The sequence below is a fragment of the Triturus cristatus genome, chromosome 10 (assembly GCF_964204655.1).
Source record: "Triturus cristatus chromosome 10, aTriCri1.1, whole genome shotgun sequence".
Lineage (NCBI taxonomy): Eukaryota > Metazoa > Chordata > Amphibia > Caudata > Salamandridae > Triturus > Triturus cristatus.
Genome location: NC_140593.1, coordinates 4356741 through 4372291, shown reverse-complemented (window position 1 = coordinate 4372291; position 15551 = coordinate 4356741). Strand labels below are relative to the sequence as shown.

Genomic DNA, 15551 nt, shown 5'->3' with positions numbered 1-15551 from the left:
CACATGTGGACTAGCGCTATCTGAAGAGCACCTTCCGTCACTTCTGTGGGGGTGTGGCCTCTTTGTCTCTGTGACTGCACTGTATTATGGACGTGGGCGCAAAGGCAAAGAAGCTGTCAGGGGGTGCCCTGAAAGTGCGTCACAAAAAGGTGGTGCACTGTCAGTGCGCCCAATGTGGGCAGCTCTCTGGCCGGGTGCGAGGGGGTCCCATGGACCCTTCAGACATATCCCTGCAGGCGAGTAGTCATGTTCTGCACCTGCCTGCAAGGGGATCTCCAACGCCTCTCCAAAGTTCAGGCGGGTTTCGACTACACTGTGAAACACAATACAGCTTTAAAGCAGCCGCTCTGTTTGTCACGTGAAGGGACTGCCCCCAGCACAGGATGAGTTTGTGACTGCCCTGAGGTCAGTAATTCCCTGTAATAGAGTGGACTTTTCCTGTTTATGCACAGCCCACCTGTTAAAAGGTGCGCCATGGTGAAAAACAGCAAAACAACATCCTATGTGTAATGAGGCCCTGATGGAAGAATTTCAAAACGTGAAACCAGATAACCTGGAATGATTCCAACTTCCCCACTTGTCCAAATTTTGTGATCCTAGGCAAATATTTCATTTCACAAAGCCCCCTTTGACTTTATTATCACATATGAGTGCGTTTTTAAATACTTGAGTTCAGGATATGCGATATACAAGTATCTCTTATGCTTAATATTAAAATCTATAATGTTGCTTCTTCTGTAATTAGAATCTCGGCTACATTTAGGGTTTATAGGACTACAGCACGGACTCTTAGAGTCAAGCCAGATCCATGGCTTAGCTCTGGCTTGGCTCGCCCTAATCATTTGCTAGTGTGCCCTCCTTTGATTGTGACTCGGAGTTAATAAATGGGACCATCAGTCACTTGAAAAAATGATTTGTAATAGATGAGGTCTGAAAACCTGGAGCCATGCCCACATGCACTGATTTGGCAACTCTACCATCAAGGCTTCTTGTAGCAGAGATGAAGAAGAGGGTGTGCAGTGAAAATACATTTAAAATAAGTGACCCCAGAGCAGGGTGTGCGTGACCATAATCATGAGCTCCCAAAGAGAACGACCTGGCCCAGGTGGGTAGGGCAGGGGCGTAGCTTCGGTGGAGTGTTTGGGGTGGGACACAATGCATTCCTGGTTTGGTGGTTGGGCTGGGAGCCCTGAGTCGGTCTGCTATGTCAGTGCTTGTTTTCTCATCATTCTCATTTCACTAAGAGTTTTTAACTTGTCAACTTGTTCATTTTTTGCATCAGGATCTTAAATATATATATATAGTGAATGATTTACCTCAAAGGTAGTAAATCGGCACCCATAGATGTACTTGTTGAGGGGGTGCAAATTTACTACTATTTGTAACTCACAAACGTAGGCAGTGGTCATCCCAGCCTTGGCCATCCCAGCCTTGGCCATCCCACCTTGTCCATCCCAGCCTTGGCCATCTTAGCCTTGGCCATCTTAGCCTTGGCCATCCCGCCTTGGCCATCCCAACCTTGGCCATCCCACCTTGGCCATCCCAGCCTTGGCCATCCCACCTCGGCCATCCCAGCCTTGGACATCCTAACCTTTGCCATCCAACCTTGGCCATCCCAGCCTTGGCCATCCCACCTTGGCCATCCCAGTCTTGGCCATCCCAGTCTTGGCCATCCCACCTTGGCCATCCCAGCCATGGTCATCCCACCTTGGCCATCCCCGCCTTGGCCATCCCAGCCTTGGCCATCCCACCTTGGCCATCCCAGCCTTGCCCATCCCACTTTGCCCATCCCAGCCTTGGCCATCCAACCTTGGCCATCCCAGCCTTGGCCATCCCACCTTGTCCATCCCATCCTTGGCGATCCCAGCCTTGGCCATCCCACCTTGGCCATCCCACCTTGGACATCCCAGCCTTGGACATCCCTGCCTTGGCCATCCCAACCATGGCCATCCCACCTTGGCCATCCCAGCCTTGGCCATCCCACCTTGGCCATCCCAGCCTTGGACATCCTAACCTTTGCCATCCAACCTTGGCCATCCCAGCCTTGGCCATCCCATCTTGGCCATCCCAGCCTTGGCTATCTCACCTTGGTCATCCCAGCCTTGGCCATCCCACCTTGGCCATCCCAGCCTTGGCCATCCCAACCTTGGCCATCCCACCTTGGCCATCCCAGCCTTGGCCATCCCACCTCGGCCATCCCAGCCTTGGACATCCTAACCTTTGCCATCCAACCTTGGCCATCCCAGCCTTGGCCATCCCACCTTGGCCATCCCAGCCTTGGCCATCCCACCTTGGGCATCCCACCTTGGACATCCCAGCCTTGGACATCCCTGCCTTGGCCATCCCAACCTTGGCCATCCCACCTTGGCCATCCCAGCCTTGGCCATCCCACCTTGGCCATCCCAGCCTTGGACATCCTAACCTTTGCCATCCAACTTTGGCCATCCCACCTTGGCCATCCCAGCCTTGGCCATCCCAGCCTTGGCCATCCCACCTTGGCCATCCCTGCCTTGCCCATCCCACTTTGGCCATCCCAACCTTGGCCATCACACCTTGGCCATCCCACCTTGGCCATCCCACCTTGACCATCCCAGCTTTGGCCATCCCAGCCTTGGCCATCCCACCTTGGACATCCCAGCCTTGGACATCCCTGCCTTGGCCATCCCAACCTTGGCCATCCCACCTTGGCCATCCCAGCCTTGGCCATCCCACTTTGGCCATCCCAGCCTTGGACATCCTAACCTTTGCCATCCAACCTTGGCCATCCCAACCTTGGCCATCACACCTTGGCCATCCCAACCTTGGCCATCACACCTTGGCCATCCCACCTTGGCCATCCCACCTTGACCATCCCAGCCCTGGCCATCCCGGCCTTGGCCATCCCAACCCTGCTCTTCTCACCCTTTCACTCTGCCGCCCACTGCCTTTTTAGTTGGGAAATGTGAGATTTCACTGATTACTCTCCGCCACTTCTTATATTCCTAAACTATCAGTGTCATATGAAATAATCACAGTTTAGGAGCGCCTTTTTATAGGAACAAGAGCACGCTTCAGCTCTGTGCATCTTGAGGGGCACCGCCTGAGTAATGCTGTTTGTCTAACAGTGCCTGAGGTACAAACTCTTTACTCCACTTTCGATCCGCCTTAGCGGTTGGCTTCTGTATCAACAGATATTCACCTGATGATGGTGTTAAAGGGGCTTCCAGCCTGACCTGAAGGAGATGAAAGAATAATGCATGTGCTCCATGAAGCCTGTAACACAATGCAACGTTGTAGGGTTGAGCCCTGGTATGCAGGGGCACTTGTAGGGTGAATGTGGGTAGGAAAGAAGGCTCTGGTAGGCACAGGTCTTTGTAGAAATATGTTCAGTGATGACAATCCTAGTTAATGTTTATGGGTCTGATTATGCTGGTTTCTGTTGGTTTGGGGAACCCTGAGACATGGGGAACTGTTTTAAATGTGAAAAGTTTTGGTTTAAGTTGGGAGTGTTGTATCTAAAAAAAAGGGGCCTAGGTGGCTTGTAGTCTGAGAGGGCTCAATGGGGAGTTTACTCTTGGTAGACCTTGTGTGCCCTGTTGCTTCGCTCCACGGTGAGGGTCACATGTTGGACAGATGTTGGACACCTTGATACAGAAATGGCTCAATGAGTTCATCGTTCACTGCTGAGTTCTGTATGTGACCTCGAGGTCAAGCACTTGAATCCTGGCAGGGCTCTCTCAGCCTTTCGTCCTAGGGGTCAGCTCTTGAATCCTGGCAGGGCTCTCTCAGCCTTTCATCCTAGAGGTCAGCACTTGAATCCTGGCAGGGCTCTCTCAGCCTTTCATCCTAGAGGTAAGCACTTGAATCCTGGCAGGGCTCTCTCAGCCTTTCATCCTAGAGGTCAGCACTTGAATCCTGGCAGGGCTCTCTCAGCCTTTCATCCTAGAGGTAAGCACTTGAATCCTGGCAGGGCTCTCTCAGCCTTTCATCCTAGAGGTAAGCACTTGAATCCTGGCAGGGCTCTCTCAGCCTTTCACTCTCGAGGTCAGCACTTGAATCCTGGCAGGGCTCTCTCAGCATTTCATCCTAGAGGTCAGCACTTGAATCCTGGCAGGACTCTCTCAGCCTTTCAGCACTAGAACCCTGGAAGGGCTATCTCATCCTTTCATCCTAGAGGTAAGCACTTGAATCCTGGCAGGGCTCTCTCAGCCTTTCAGCACTTGAATCCTGGCAGGGCTCTCTCAGCCTTTCAGCACTTGAATCCTGGCAGGGCTCTCTCAGCCTTTCACTCTCGAGGTCAGCACTTGAATCCTGGCAGGGCTCTCTCAGCCTTTCATCCTAGAGGTCAGCACTTGAATCCTGGCAGGGCTCTCTCAGGCTTTCATCCTAGAGGTCAGCACTTGAATCCTGGCATCCTCTAGGATGAAAGGCTGAGAGAGCCCTACCTCGAGAGTGAAAGGCTGAGAGAGCCCTGCCAGGGTCTAAGTCCTGACCTCCAGGATGAAAGGCTGAGAGAGTCCTGCCAGGATTCAAGTGCTGATCTCTAGGATGAAAGGCTGAGAGAGTCCTGCCAGGATTCAAGTGCTGAAAGGCTGAGAGAGCCCTGCCAGGATTCAAGTGCTTACCTCTAGGATGAAAGGCTGAGAGACCCCCGCCAGGATTCAAGTGCTGACCTCGACAGTGAAAGGCTGAGAGAGTCCTGCCAGGATTCAAGTGCTGACCTCTAGGATGAAAGGCTGAGAGACCCCCGCCAGGATTCAAGTGCTGACCTCGACAGTGAAAGGCTGAGAGAGCTCTGCCAGGAATAAAGTGCTGACCTTTCGGATGAAAGGCTGAGAGACCCCTGCAAGGATTCAAGTGCTGACCTCTGTGAGAAGGTGGCCTGATATATGCCGTCCACTAGTTCCAGTGGGCACCTTGTATCAGTCCAAAAACCCCTTATGGTGATAGGTTAAAGACAACCTTTATTGAAAGCTATCCTAGTGGTAGCTATGGAGAGCAGCCTTCAGGGTAAGTCTTAAAGGAATGTAAAGCAGCTTGTTTTACCAGTCTATAATCTCTTGAATGATCAAATGAAAAGACAACCACACTCGGTATATATTTAAAATATATGTATTTAAGATAAAACACACCCCTCTAGTCTCTTTATGAGGCTGGATTTCGAAGTACTTATGTTACAAGATAGCAATCATCAGTAATAGCACAAATACACGTTTGGGCCCTAGGGGCGTACCAAACCATGTACTAAAAAAGTGGTATAAGAACCATGACTGGGATAGACACAAGGCCTAGAGCCTGTAGAAACATTTGGGCCCCAAGGAACCACCCACGGTAGTGACACAGGGGACCCACGGGGACTGTATGCAGTGTGTAAACACAACCGCGGGTTCCCGTTATCTTCTATGGGCAATGTCGAGGTTGGAATTTTAAAGATTAGGGACACTTAGAATTGAGTCAGGACCAAACCCTTTTGGACTTAAAAAGTTCTAGGGCTAGCAACCACGGGAGTACCGGAGTACTTGAGTTACCTCACCCAGGGAAGCCGGGTGCATAAGTGTCTTTTGGTGTCGGATCGCGTCGTCGATTGCAATGGAAGCCTGCAATGAACTGCTGCTGCCGTGAAGAGGAGAAGTGTCCGAAGAGATCCAAGCCTGGATCTAGGATGTAAGGAACCTGAAAGCAGAGGGGACAGAGTCTGGGTCACTTGCTAGTGACCGAGGGCAGGATGGACCAATGCCCACAGATGTCGGGTGCTTCAGGTGAGTTGATGGGTGTCTTGACTCTTCAGCCACGAGATCCAGGAGGCGTCGATGAAGTCCATGAGCCGGATTCCAGCTGTGCCACAAAGTCTATCAAGTGCTTCGGTGTCGGCGACCAGATTGGACCCAACAAGCCTTGGCAACAGCAAGTCACTGGAATTCAAAGAAAGGACTGTGGCCATCCCTGCCTTGCCCATCCCACTTTGGCCATCCCAACCTTGGCCATCACACCTTGGCCATCCCACCTTGGCCATCCCACCTTGACCATCCCAGCTTTGGCCATCCCAGCCTTGGCCATCCCACCTTGGACATCCCAGCCTTGGACATCCCTGCCTTGGCCATCCCAACCTTGGCCATCCCACCTTGGCCATCCCAGCCTTGGCCATCCCACTTTGGCCATCCCAGCCTTGGACATCCTAACCTTTGCCATCCAACCTTGGCCATCCCAACCTTGGCCATCACACCTTGGCCATCCCAACCTTGGCCATCACACCTTGGCCATCCCACCTTGGCCATCCCACCTTGACCATCCCAGCCCTGGCCATCCCGGCCTTGGCCATCCCAACCCTGCTCTTCTCACCCTTTCACTCTGCCGCCCACTGCCTTTTTAGTTGGGAAATGTGAGATTTCACTGATTACTCTCCGCCACTTCTTATATTCCTAAACTATCAGTGTCATATGAAATAATCACAGTTTAGGAGCGCCTTTTTATAGGAACAAGAGCACGCTTCAGCTCTGTGCATCTTGAGGGGCACCGCCTGAGTAATGCTGTTTGTCTAACAGTGCCTGAGGTACAAACTCTTTACTCCACTTTCGATCCGCCTTAGCGGTTGGCTTCTGTATCAACAGATATTCACCTGATGATGGTGTTAAAGGGGCTTCCAGCCTGACCTGAAGGAGATGAAAGAATAATGCATGTGCTCCATGAAGCCTGTAACACAATGCAACGTTGTAGGGTTGAGCCCTGGTATGCAGGGGCACTTGTAGGGTGAATGTGGGTAGGAAAGAAGGCTCTGGTAGGCACAGGTCTTTGTAGAAATATGTTCAGTGATGACAATCCTAGTTAATGTTTATGGGTCTGATTATGCTGGTTTCTGTTGGTTTGGGGAACCCTGAGACATGGGGAACTGTTTTAAATGTGAAAAGTTTTGGTTTATGTTGGGAGTGTTGTATCTAAAAAAAAGGGGCCTAGGTGGCTTGTAGTCTGAGAGGGCTCAATGGGGAGTTTACTCTTGGTAGACCTTGTGTGCCCTGTTGCTTCGCTCCACGGTGAGGGTCACATGTTGGACAGATGTTGGACACCTTGATACAGAAATGGCTCAATGAGTTCATCGTTCACTGCTGAGTTCTGTATGTGACCTCGAGGTCAAGCACTTGAATCCTGGCAGGGCTCTCTCAGCCTTTCGTCCTAGGGGTCAGCTCTTGAATCCTGGCAGGGCTCTCTCAGCCTTTCATCCTAGAGGTCAGCACTTGAATCCTGGCAGGGCTCTCTCAGCCTTTCATCCTAGAGGTAAGCACTTGAATCCTGGCAGGGCTCTCTCAGCCTTTCATCCTAGAGGTCAGCACTTGAATCCTGGCAGGGCTCTCTCAGCCTTTCATCCTAGAGGTAAGCACTTGAATCCTGGCAGGGCTCTCTCAGCCTTTCATCCTAGAGGTAAGCACTTGAATCCTGGCAGGGCTCTCTCAGCCTTTCACTCTCGAGGTCAGCACTTGAATCCTGGCAGGGCTCTCTCAGCATTTCATCCTAGAGGTCAGCACTTGAATCCTGGCAGGACTCTCTCAGCCTTTCAGCACTAGAACCCTGGAAGGGCTATCTCATCCTTTCATCCTAGAGGTAAGCACTTGAATCCTGGCAGGGCTCTCTCAGCCTTTCAGCACTTGAATCCTGGCAGGGCTCTCTCAGCCTTTCAGCACTTGAATCCTGGCAGGGCTCTCTCAGCCTTTCACTCTCGAGGTCAGCACTTGAATCCTGGCAGGGCTCTCTCAGCCTTTCATCCTAGAGGTCAGCACTTGAATCCTGGCAGGGCTCTCTCAGGCTTTCATCCTAGAGGTCAGCACTTGAATCCTGGCATCCTCTAGGATGAAAGGCTGAGAGAGCCCTACCTCGAGAGTGAAAGGCTGAGAGAGCCCTGTCAGGGTCTAAGTCCTGACCTCCAGGATGAAAGGCTGAGAGAGTCCTGCCAGGATTCAAGTGCTGATCTCTAGGATGAAAGGCTGAGAGAGTCCTGCCAGGATTCAAGTGCTGAAAGGCTGAGAGAGCCCTGCCAGGATTCAAGTGCTTACCTCTAGGATGAAAGGCTGAGAGACCCCCGCCAGGATTCAAGTGCTGACCTCGACAGTGAAAGGCTGAGAGAGTCCTGCCAGGATTCAAGTGCTGACCTCTAGGATGAAAGGCTGAGAGACCCCCGCCAGGATTCAAGTGCTGACCTCGACAGTGAAAGGCTGAGAGAGCTCTGCCAGGAATAAAGTGCTGACCTTTCGGATGAAAGGCTGAGAGACCCCTGCAAGGATTCAAGTGCTGACCTCTGTGAGAAGGTGGCCTGATATATGCCGTCCACTAGTTCCAGTGGGCACCTTGTATCAGTCCAAAAACCCCTTATGGTGATAGGTTAAAGACAACCTTTATTGAAAGCTATCCTAGTGGTAGCTATGGAGAGCAGCCTTCAGGGTAAGTCTTAAAGGAATGTAAAGCAGCTTGTTTTACCAGTCTATAATCTCTTGAATGATCAAATGAAAAGACAACCACACTCGGTATATATTTAAAATATATGTATTTAAGATAAAACACACCCCTCTAGTCTCTTTATGAGGCTGGATTTCGAAGTACTTATGTTACAAGATAGCAATCATCAGTAATAGCACAAATACACGTTTGGGCCCTAGGGGCGTACCAAACCATGTACTAAAAAAGTGGTATAAGAACCATGACTGGGATAGACACAAGGCCTAGAGCCTGTAGAAACATTTGGGCCCCAAGGAACCACCCACGGTAGTGACACAGGGGACCCACGGGGACTGTATGCAGTGTGTAAACACAACCGCGGGTTCCCGTTATCTTCTATGGGCAATGTCGAGGTTGGAATTTTAAAGATTAGGGACACTTAGAATTGAGTCAGGACCAAACCCTTTTGGACTTAAAAAGTTCTAGGGCTAGCAACCACGGGAGTACCGGAGTACTTGAGTTACCTCACCCAGGGAAGCCGGGTGCATAAGTGTCTTTTGGTGTCGGATCGCGTCGTCGATTGCAATGGAAGCCTGCAATGAACTGCTGCTGCCGTGAAGAGGAGAAGTGTCCGAAGAGATCCAAGCCTGGATCTAGGATGTAAGGAACCTGAAAGCAGAGGGGACAGAGTCTGGGTCACTTGCTAGTGACCGAGGGCAGGATGGACCAATGCCCACAGATGTCGGGTGCTTCAGGTGAGTTGATGGGTGTCTTGACTCTTCAGCCACGAGATCCAGGAGGCGTCGATGAAGTCCATGAGCCGGATTCCAGCTGTGCCACAAAGTCTATCAAGTGCTTCGGTGTCGGCGACCAGATTGGACCCAACAAGCCTTGGCAACAGCAAGTCACTGGAATTCAAAGAAAGGACTGTGGTGCAGACCAGCAAGGTCTGAGGGACTCACCCAGCAAGGGTAAGTCAGGGCATGTCTGGAGCAATCAGGAAAGTACAAGCAGAGAAGGAGTTGCCTTCGTGAGGACCTGCTAGTCAACGGGCTAGTGATCGCAAAGGAGCCTCAAGCAGTCACACTTGAAGCTGGCCCACGGGTCACTCGTGGAGTGGAGGCCAACTATCTTTGGTGCAAGAGGTGCTCAAGGCTAAGCCTACTCAGAACCCAAAGCACAACTTCGAGGACAACCAGGAAGATGCTATTGCTGCAAAAGATCACGGTGTCCAGGGTTCATAGTTCCACGTCACCCACAATAGCCACGGGCCTCAGCTTTGCTATGGACTCAGGGTAGCTTCAGGGGAAGTCTGGAAATCCACCTCTGGTGATGCAAAGACTTCGGCGTCCGGTGGGAGCTTCAGCGATGCAGACCGGTCAGTTGCTTCTTTGGTGCCTGCCAAGCAGGGGAGTCACTCCTTCACCCCAAGGAAGATTTCTTCAGTCTTCTAGTCAGGATAGAACGTCGAAGGTCCAGGATATATGTAGCAGAGTTTCGTCCAGGGTAATCTCAAGTCCTAGGGACTGGATTCCTATAATTATAGTAAGTTTAGCAGATGGACTAGCTCTAAGGCCCCACCTATGGGTGGGCTTGGAAAGAGGGGTTGTTACACCAATTTCCTTTGCCCAGTTTCGCTCCAGAGCAGGGGCAGGTAGCCCCTGCAACCGGTTTGAACTGGACTATGCACAGGAACACCTTGTGTGCCCCCAGTGCAGGACTTCAAAGCACCAGAGAGTGCTCCCGCCCAGCCCCAATACACATCTGCCTGTCTGGGGAGGTGGTTACACCTCCCCTCTACAGGAAACCTATTGTCCGGGCCTCCTCTGCTGGAGTTTCGATCAGCAGCAGGAGGCCAGACCCGTTTCTGTGGCAGAGGCATCCATTTTGTGATGCCAGGGCTCAGGAAAGTCCTACCGGGTTTAGCCAGTGTGAACATGTCTCTCCCTCTAGAAGGGTGGAATGCTACCCCCGCCACCAGAATTGGCGGGGGTAGTATTCCAAAGCGTTTGACACCAAACACGACATGTTTTGATGCAGCCATTCCAAAGTTAGCATTTACCGCGAGGTTATAATGCACTTAAGAGTATATGGTATGGCTGTACCACAGAACAGCCATAAGGAAGTATTTCTGAAGGCTGCAGAGGAGCTCAGCTCATGCTTGGGCACCCTCTCACACAAAACCAAGCACTCTGCCTTCAGGATTGTCAAGGCCTGCCATAGGAGTGGCTTATAGGTTTATATGTGTCTGTATAATGGTAGTTGTTAGACCTGGCACCTTGGCGTGAGTCTCCCTCCCTCTTTTTGTCACTGTGCCTCATGTGTTTTTATGGTGTTGGCCGCTCAGCGCGCTGTGCCACTGCCAACCAGTGTCGCGGTGCGAGTGCTCCCTATGTAAATTGTATATGTTGGTTGGATTCCATGATTGGATTGTTTGGTTTACTATCAGACCCCAGTAAAGTGCGCCAGGGGCGCCAGGGCATGTAAATACGAACACCGCTGGTGGGCTTGCAGCACGGGTTGTGCCACCCACAGAAGCGGCGGGTAAAATACGTCTAAGGTCTGCCATTGCAGAACCTGCGTGCAGTCTGGCACTGACACGCCGACCGACAAGTGCCCACACTTGCCAGTCCCTAAAACCTTCCCTTAGCTGCATGTTAGTCACCCCTCTGGTAGGCCCCGGGCAGGGTGCGTTGTAAGCCTAAGGTAGGACAAGCCCGGATGCGTGGCATGTCCTAGTAGTGAATTACCGCCATCTTGTTGTTCACTACTGCAAGGCTATCCTGTTCTCATAGGCCAGTATGGGCGGCCTGGATTATTACACCCTATGATCCTAACCGACCCAGGGAACATGGTAGGAGATCGAGTTTAGTATGCCTGAACTCGGAATAATAAGGTACATCTTTTCGCAAGGTTTATTTTAATATTCCGGGTTTGCAAATGCCGCTTTTAGAAAGTCGGCCTTTGCTTGCCTAAACATTTCAGCCCCCTCTGCGTGATGTGTATCTGATGTCTGGCTGGTGTGAGTGACAGGGCTGGGGGGAACCCAGATGGGCAGGGCTAGGTAGCCTGGTATGAATAGGACGATCGACAGGTAGATGGGTGGGAGGAGTGCTCCTAGGTTCTGAATAGGACAGTGCTCCGCTACCTCGATGCCGGCTCCACCCCCTGTGGAGCGTCTGATGACTCTGCCCTGCACTCTGAAAGAAGAAGCCTGCATCACGTAAACAAAGTGCTCAGAAACCGGACTGAACTAGGCAAGGGCCCCCCTGGCCTGGGAGAACAAAAGATTTGTGGTATAAATGGCGGAGCCCTGCTCCTAAGAAACTAGATCCGCTTTTGACCAAGAAGAATCTCTGCCTGAGGAGGAGGCACCGGGAAAGCCGTAGGAGGAAGACTGTCCCTATCCTGGGGGATTGGCCTGCAGTGGTGACCTTGCTGCCAAAGGAGAGAAGAGAAACTGTTGCTGAAGACTTTTACTTTTACTTTTACTTTCAAGACTTGTGCTTTTCCAAAACGATCTCCAAGGGCTTGGAACGGAGCTTGCCCCCTGAACTGAGCCCCAGGACCATTGGGCTCTACCTGATCTTCACTCGCCTGCTGCTGGACTGTGGTGTCCTTTCCCTCGCCGGAGCTGTGACCCTCGTGCCCAGTCCCTCCCTGAGCCGTGACCAGGACTGCTTAGCCGCCCCCGCCTTGGGAAGAGCCTCGCTCGATCGGAGCCGCTCCCCCTACGCTGTGCTGGGCTGCCCCGTCACCTCGCTCGTGGAGGCTCGCTGTGCACCTTCACCCTCCCGCCAGAATCGGCGTTTGTGAGCATCTCCAAGCCTCGGACGGCCCGGACGCATCTGCGTGCCCGGCTGCCCCGCTTTGTTCACCCGCCACCTACAACACCCCGCTCTTGTCGTGAGCCTGAGGATCAGACACCCTCGTGAAGTGTGGGAGCCCCGGACGCCGCCTCGCTCTTCTGTCGAAGAGCCGCTGAAATCCCGCACCCGCCTTTGCGTCAAGAAACAAGGTACTGTACTTACGAACTCGACCGCGAGCTCGCATCGGATCCAGGGTCCGCAACGTTCTTATTTCCCTGTCATCTGCTGTGTGCTTCCGGGGCGCTGCCTCAGCACAAAGTACGCTGAGGCCTACAGTTACCTTGTGCCCGCCTAAAGAACTTTCCGTAACACAAAGAGAACTTTACCGTATTTCCAAGAATTGTGGCCCCATCAGTTCAACGTTACTGGGCCTTGTATTTGAATCTGCTGAATCTACATAAAAGCTTATTTTTATATACTTCCTGATTGGTGTCCGTTTGTGGTGCATGAAAGGGGTTTACTGTATGTGTAATTGCATTCGCTTAACCGTGTACGCCTGAGACTTAGCCTAGACTGCTCGCGCCACGCACCTAGAGGGTGAGCAGGGGTTATTCTGGGGAGTCAACCTTCGCCCTGACAAGAAGTAAAGGGTCCCTGCTTGTTGTGGGTTCACACCTGCGTCAACCAGAGCCCCCTCATTTCTAACATTGGTGGCAGCGGTGAGGATTTACGGATTTGCATTTGTGGTTTGCGTATAGTGTATCACTAATCACCACGTAGTGAGAGCAGACCAGTAACACAGCCACAAGTCTAGCATTTGTTTTTGTTTTGCCAAGAGTCTCCGTTGTTAGAGCCATGCCTGGTTCACTTTCAGCCGGAAGGGCGGCTTCCATAATCTCTGGATTTGAAGACGTAGATTGGGAAGAAGACGCGCTTCTGAATCGTACCAATGAAGACTTGAAAGGTCTTTGCTCCAAGTTCAGGATTGCCCAAACTGGATTGAAAAAGAAGGAACAATTTGTGAAGGCGCTGAGGGCCTGGTATGAGTCAAAGGCACCAGAGAATCAGGTGGAAGTGGTTCCACCAGAAAGTGTCCATGAGTTTGGCAGAGGCCTGTCGCCAGAAGAATTGGCAGACAGGGCAGCAACCCGGGCACACGAGGTGGAAATGGCAAAACTTCATGGGCAGATGGATATGGAAAAACAAAGATTAGCCATGGAAGAAAAGAAACTACAATTAGAGCATGACATGAAGCTGAGGGAGCTGGAGCTGAAAGCAAAAAGTTTGGAGCTTAATCCCTCTGGTGGCAGCACACCGCCAGTACCGGCGGAACCAAGAGTTTATATTCCCAAGGATGTAGTGAAGGAGTTCTTCAGGAATGACGACATCGGGCAGTGGTTCAGAGCCTACGAGGTAGCCATGTCTTCCCACCGGGTCCCTGAGAAAGATTGGGGAGCGGGGTTGTGGGGACGGTTCCTGAGTGAAGGGCGGGACACACTGTTAGATTTACCTGTTGATGTTCGTAATTCTTATGCCCATATGAAGGAAGCATTGATGGCTAGGTATGGGTTGACCCCTGAGTTATATAGACAGAGGTTCAGGGGTTGCACTAAGATTCCCAATAGTACGTATGTGGAGTATGTGACTTTCTTTTGCAGAGCGCTGGATGGTTGGGTGAAGGGTAGTAAGGTGAACGATTATCAAGGGCTTCTTGATCTAATGGCATGGGAGCACTTGTCCAGTAATTGTTTTCCTGAGCTACGCCAGCACCTGATAGATAGTAAGCTGACTAACCCGAGGAAGCTTGCTGAGGAGGCGGACCGCTGGGTCAGTACCAGGGTCCACAAGGGTACCGTGGGAGATTCCGCCAAAGGTGGGCAGGGTCCCCAGCAGAAGAGTGGGGGGGACAGGGGTAAACAGAAGCAGTTCCAAAAAGGGCCCCAAAATAGTCCCCAAGGGAACCAAGGGAAGGGTTCTCAGCCTCCCCCACCCCAGAAACCGACCGGGGCCCCGACAGGCCCTCCTGTTCCAAAGGGGCCCGTAAGATGTTACAGGTGTAACAATTTGGGGCATTTTGCCTCTGATGTAAAGTGTCCATTGTTTGGTAAACCAGCACCCACTGGTGCTCCACCCCGGCAGGTGACTAGTGTAGCCTTGGGGGAGGAGAGGGATGTCCAAGGTGGGTGAGGTCCCGCAGAGATGTCCCTGGTCTCGCTAGGAGACCGTGAAGTGGTCCCTCCAACCCAGCTGCCTGAGAACACTAAGAAGTACAGGCAGTGGGTGACCATAAATGGCCATAGAGTGGAAGCTCTTAGAGATACAGGAGCCAGTGTGACGGCTGTCAGGTGTCACCTGGTGTCTCAGGAGCAGGTGGTCCCCAATGCTTTCTATCCCGTTGTTGCCGCTGACAACACAGAGAGACACTGCAAGGTGGCTCAGGTTCCCTTTGAGTGGGGGGGGGGTCTCTGGTACTCTTCAGGTAGCTGTGAGGCCCGCCATGCCTGTAGACTGTTTGTTAGGGAACGATTTGGAGAGCTCACCTTGGGCTAAGGTGGAGCGGAGTGCTCACCTGGAGATGTTGGGTATGCCGGATTGGGCGTGTGTCACCACACGGTCCATGGCAGCCAGTAGAGGTACTCAAGAGGTCCTGGAGCCTGAGAGGGAGGCCCAGGAACCGGCCTCAGAGAGAAGGAGCAAGGGGCGCGGGAAGCCGGCCCCTGAAGTTCCCACGGTCCAGGAGGAAGCAGACCTTGAGGGGGATGCCCTGGAGCCTACAGGGGAGCAGATAGCTGAACTGGGAGACCTGCCGGAGCTGACCCATTGGCAGCAGGAAGGGGGTCCCACCAGGGAGGACTTTTGCAAGGCACAGAAGGAGTGCCCTTCTCTCGTGGGTATGCGGCAGCAGGCTGCAGACCAGGCCGCAGGTGATCAGTCAGGATCACATTTCGTTTACTGGGAGAACGACCTCCTATATACAGAGCCTAAGGTTGCTGAGCCTGGGTCAGGCCGTGCGCTGGTGGTCCCCCAGGACTTCAGAGCCTTCCTACTGGGGCTGGCTCACGATGTGCCATTGGTTGGGCATTTGGGGCAGGACAAGACCTTTGAAAGGCTTGTCACCCACTTTTATTGGCCTCAAATGCGCAGGAGTTCAGATACTCACTGCAGGACATGCCAGACTTGCCAGGCAAGTGGAAAGAGTGGAAGGAAGCAGAAGGCTCCACTCCAGCCATTCCCTGTGGTCGGTACCCCATTCCAGCGAGTGGGGATTGACATTGTAGGGCCCCTGGACCCCAGGACAGCGATGGGCAATAGGTTCATCCTGGTCCTGGTGGACCATGCCAC

The 15551-nt window shown here is 52.4% G+C and overlaps 1 protein-coding gene across 1 annotated transcript in view; it reads left to right on the top strand.

Annotated features, from left to right (window-relative positions):
- Positions 1-15551, top strand: part of LOC146788702 (fatty acyl-CoA hydrolase precursor, medium chain-like) — a 652575-nt gene that overhangs the window by 93283 nt on the left and 543741 nt on the right. The window lies entirely within an intron of this gene.